The following is a 5,909-nucleotide window of genomic DNA, read 5'->3' on the forward strand; positions in this document are numbered from 1 at the left end:
CCAAGCAACTTTTAAAGCTTTTTCAACTAAATGAGGAGGTGAGGGTATTTGAAGTAGAAAGGCATAGTCTCAACAAAAGCACATGGATTGGGAGGGAGGGAGGGTCCCTGCGCCAAAGGTCTGAAGTATAGGTCTCTAGACTTCTCCCCACCTCTCCATTGCTTCTTATATTCTCTGGGCTCTTGGGAAAATATCATATATCAATATATATATAAAATACGAATAATATTTTGGTGGACATATGTACTGGGCTTTCTGCTAAGCACTGGCCAACAGTGAGGAACAAGACATAGTTCTTTTCTTCACAGAGCTCAAGGTAAACCAGAGGTGGATGAAACTGGAGCCTATTGTACAGAGTGAAGTAAGTCGGAAAGAAAAACACCAACACAGTATACTAACGCATATATATGGAATTTAGAAAGATGGTAACGATGAGCCTGTATGCGAGACAGCAAAAGAGACACAGAAATAAAGAACAGAGTTTTGGACTCTGTGGGAGAAGGCGAGGGTGGGATGACTTGAGAGAAGAGCACTGAAACATGTATATTATCATATGTGAAACAGATTGCCAGTCCAGGTTTGATGCATGAGACAGGGTGCTCGGGGCTGGTGCACTGGGATGACCCTGAGGGATGGGATGAGGAGGAAGGGGGAGGGGGGTTCAGGATGGGGAGCACAGGTACACCCATGGCTGATTCATGTCAACGTATGGCAAAAACCACTACAATATTGTAAAGTAATTCAGTTCAGTTCAGTCACTCAGTCGTGTCCAACTCTGTGACCCCATGAATCACAACACGCCAGGCCTCCCTGTCCATCACCAAATCCCGGAGTTCACTCAAACTCATGTCCATCGAACCGGTGATGCCATCCAGCCATCTCATTCTCTGTCGTCCCCGTCTCCTCCCGCCCCCAATCCCTCCCAACATCAGTTGTTTCCAATGAGTCAACTTGTCGCATGAGGTGGCCAAAGTATTGGAGTTTCAGCATTAGCATCAGTCCTTCCAATGAACACCCAGGATTGATCTCCTTTAGAATGGACTGGTTGGATCTCCTTGCGGTACAAGGGACTCTCAAGAGTCTTCTCCAGCACCACAGTTCAAAAGCATCAATTCTTCAACGATCAGCTTTCTTCACTCTCACATCCATACATGACCACAGGAAAAACCATAGCCTTGACTAGATGGACCTTTGTTGGCAAAGTAATGTCTCTGCTTTTTAATATGCTATCTAGGTTGGTCATAACTTCCCTTCCAAGGAGTAAGCGTCTTTTAATTTCATGGCTGCAATCATCATCCGCAGTGATTTTGGAGCCCAAAAAAATAAAATCTGACACTGTTTCCACTGTTTCCCCATCTATTTCCCATGAAGTGATATTTGTCTTTTGAATGTTGAGCTTCAAGCCAACCTTTTCACTCTCCTCTTTCACTTTCATCAAGAGGCCTTTGAGTTCCTCTTCACTTTCTGCCATAAGGGTGGTGTCATCTGCATATCTGAGGTTACTGATATTTCTCCCAGCAATCTTGATTCCAGTTGGTGCTTCTTCCAGCCCAGCATGCCTCATGATGTACTCTGCATATAAGTTAAATAAGCAGGGTGACAATATACAGCCTTGACGTACTCCTTTTCCTATTTGGAACCAGTCTGTTGTTCCATGTCCAGTTCTAACTGTTGCTTCCTGACCTGCATACAGGTTTCTCAAGAGGCAGGTCAGGTGGTCTGGTATTCCCATCTCTTTCAGAATTTTCCACAGTTTATTGTGATCCACACAGTCAAAGTCTTTGGTATAGTCAATGAAACAGAAATAGATGTTTTTCTGGAACTCTCTTGCTTTCTCCATGATCCAGCGGATGTTGGAGATTTGATCTCTGGTGCCTCTGCCTTTTTTAAAACCTGCTTGAACATCTGGGAGTTCACGGTTCACATATTGCTGAAGCCTGGCTTGGAGAATTTTGAGTATGACTTTACTAGAGTGTGAGATGAGTGAAATTGTGTGGTAGTTTGAGCATTCTTTGGCATTGCCTTTCTTTGGGATTGGAATGAAGACTGACCTTTCCCAGTCTTGTGGCCACTGCTGAGTTTTCCAAATTTGCTTGCATATTGAGTGCAGCACTTTCACAGCATCATCTTTCAGGATTTGAAATAGCTCAACTGGAATTCCGTCACCTCCACTAGCTTTATTCATAGTGATGCTTTCTAAGGTCCACTTGACTTCACATTCCAAGATGTCTGGCTCTAGGTGAGTGATCACATCATCGTGATTATCTTGGTCATGAAGATCTTTTTTGTACAGTTCTTCTGTGTATTCTTGCCACCTCTTCTTAATATCTTCTGCTTCTGTTAGGTTCATACCATTTCTGTCCTTTATCGAGCCCATCGTTGCATGAAATATTCCCTTGGAAACTCTAATTTTCTTGAAGAGATCTCTTGTTTTTCCTATTCTATTGTTTTCCTCTATTTCTTTGCATTGATCACTGAGGAAGGCTTTCTTATCTCTCCTTGCTATTCTTTGGAACTCTGCATTCATATGCTTATATCTTTCCTTTTCTCCTTTGCTTTTCTCTTCTCTTTTTTCACAGCTATTTGTAAGGCCTCCTCAGACAGCCATTTTGCTTTTTTGCATTTCTTTTCCATGGGGATGGTCTTCGTCCCTGTCCACTGTACAATGTCACAAACCTTTGTCCATTGTTCATCAGGCACTCTATCTATCAGATCTAGTCCCTTAAATCTATTTCTCACTTCCACTGTATAATCATAAGGGATTTGATTTAGGTCATATCTGAATGGTCTAGTGGTTTTCCCTACTTTCTTCAATTTCAGTCTGAATTTGGCAATAAGGAGTTCATGATCTGAGCCACAGTCAGCTCCTGGTCTTGTTTTTGCTAACTGTATAGAGCTTCTCCATCTTTGGCTGCAAAGAATATAATCAATCTGATTTTGGTGTTGACCATCTGGTGATGTCCATGTGTAGAGTCTTCTCTTGTGTTGTTGGAAGGGGGTGTTTGCTATGACCAGTGTGCTCTCTTGACAAAACTCTATTAGCCTTTGCCCTGCTTCATTCTGTACTCCAAGGCCAAGTTTGCCTGTTACTCCAGGTGTTTCTTGACTTCCTACTTTTGCATTCCAGTCCCCTATAATGAGAAGGACATCTTTTTTAAGTGTTAGTTCTAAAAGGTCTTGTAAGTCTTCATAGAACCATTCAACTTCAGCTCCCTCAGTGTTACTGCTCGGGGCATAGACTTGGATTACCGTGATAATGAATGGTGTGTCTTGGAAACGAACAGAGACCATTCTCTCTTTTTTGAGATTGCATCCAAGTCCTGCATTTCAGACTCTCTCTTTGACTGTGATGGCTACTCCATTTCTTCTGAGGGATTCCTGCCCACAGTAGTAGATATAATGGTCATCTGCGTTAAATTCACCCATTCCAGTCCATCTTAGTCTGCTGATTCCTAGAATGTCTATGATCACTCTTGCCATCTCCTGTTCAGCCACTTCCAATTTGCCTTGATTCATGGACCTAACATTCCACGTTCCTATGCAATATTGCTCTTTATAGCATCAGACCTTGCTTCTATCACCAGTCACATCCACAACTGGGTGTTGTTTTTGCTTTGGCTCCATCCCTTCATTCTTTCTGGAGTTATTTCTCCACTGGTCTCCAGTAGCATATTGGGCACCTACTGACCTGGGGAGTTCATCTTTCAGTGTCCTATCTTTTTGCCTTTTCATACTGTTCATGGGGTTCTCAAGGCAAGTATACTGAAGTGGTTTGCCATTTCCTTCTCCAGTGGACCACATTCTGTCAGACCTCTCCACCATGACCCGTCCATCTTGGGTGGCCCCACACGGCATGGCTTAGTTTTATTGAGTTAGACAGGGCTGTGGTCCATGTGATCAGATCGACTAGTTTTCTATGATTATGATTTCGGTGTGTCAGACCTCTGATGCCCCCTCGCAATCCCTACCATCTTATTTGGGTTTCTCTTACCTTGGTCATGGGATATCTCTTCACAGCTGCTCCAGCAAAGCGCAGCTGCTGCACCTTACCTTGAACAAGGGGTATCTCCTCAAGGCCGCCCCTCTTGGCCTCCAATTAAAATAAATAGATTAAATTTTTTGAAAAAAAAAAAAAACAACAAAGACTGAGGCCACTACTCAGGATGCCTTAGAGGGGCTTCTCAAGGAATTCCTGGTCAAGATGAATTGAAGGACTTCCCTGGTGATTCAGTGGCTAAGACTCTGCACTCCCAATGCAGGGGGCCTGGGTTCAATCCCTGGTTAGGGAACTAGATCCCACATGCCGCAACTAAGACTTGGCACAGCCAAATAAATATATATATATATTTTAAGATGAATTGAGATATCATCTTCTACCACGTCAAGCTAGGGAGGTCCCTCCCCATTTAGTTTAGAGGGACCAAGAAAGTGTTCCAGACCTTCCCCTTGATCTGATCTAAAAAGCCAGCTCTGTCTGATGTAGCTCTGTGTGAACAATACATTCAAACCTGAAGTTTCTATCTCCCTCGCCCCACCTTTCTGGGTCCAGCACCAACCACCATCAATTTTATCTCCTACCTACTCCTCTTTACCTCTAGGGCAACCATCTGTCCAAGCTTCTATCATCTCTTACCTCAACTACACCGTAGTTACTTCTGTGTACCTTCGATGGTTTCTCCTCACTGCAATCAGACTGCTCAAAATTAAAGTCTGATCTTGCAGCTTTTCTCCCCACTTCCCCTTTCCCAAACCCTTCAGTGTGTTCCCATTGCCCTTTGACTAAGATGAAAACGCATGACATAAACCACACTGTCCCAGCACACCTCACACACCTTCATTTTAGGCTACTGTCTCCATTTGCCATCTGAGGACCTTTGTCTTACCTGCTTATCTAGCTTCTTCATCCTACAGACTCAACCCCTACTCAGGCAAGCCCATACAATTCCAAATTCCTACCACCATCTTTTCATTCCAACGACATTCCCATCTTATACATTCTCACCGCACTCTGTAATTTACTTCAGGGCACTTATAACAGTCTGTAATTATGTATTTGTGTGACAGGTAAGTTAGGAAATATTGGCCTTTCTTATCAAATTTTAGAAGTTTCATGAAGTCAGGACCCATGTTGGTTTGCTTATCTTCCTGTTCTTTTGTCTAGCAGACTGCTGGCATATCAACCAGTGTTCAGTAAATATTTGTTGAATAAATGCAGAAATAAGCCTTCTAAGGTGCCGTCTAGCACTTAAGACCAAGCTTGCCAGCTGCATTACTTGTGCTGTCAGTGTGTCTTTTCAGACAAAATCCTGTAACTTCCTCAAGCCTTTGAGTATTTCTACAAGGGGCTCCCTAATGCTGGTTTGTTGCCATAGAGATTTCTCATGACCTGTTGGTCCAGAGACACTGTGAAGGAGCCTGTGTCTAAGTTGAGACTTAGGCTTCAGTGTTCACAAAAAAAGGGAGCATCAGACATCATTTTGTCCATTTTTCTGCCTGTAGGCAGGGCATGTCCATGTCATCCAGGCTGAAGAGAAGCCCTTTCTATTTCAAAATCTCCCCAGAAACCCTGAAACTTCTGTGGGAAACCCAGCCCAACATTTAATGAGGAAAATTTCCAGGAGCATCTAAGAAAAATTATCAATTTCGGCTCTTCTCCACTCTATTAATCCCAACAATTCTCAAGACAGTTCAGTCCCATCAGTGTGGAGGGAAGAGCTAAACATTTTCAAAATTAAAAGTTTTTTTTTAATATTTATGAATTATTTGTGACAATTTAATCTACACCACTGTTTATAAAGATAATACTGGCCAACAGTTTCATAAGTTTTTGCGTGTTGAAAAATAAGACAATTCTGCTGATACACTGCTGGCATTCTTCAACTCTGTGATTCACTTCTTAAAACAAAATA

The sequence above is a fragment of the Moschus berezovskii genome, chromosome 2 (genome assembly GCF_049115385.1).
Source record: "Moschus berezovskii isolate FMDL1 chromosome 2, NW_MosBer_1.0, whole genome shotgun sequence".
NCBI lineage: Eukaryota > Metazoa > Chordata > Mammalia > Artiodactyla > Moschidae > Moschus > Moschus berezovskii.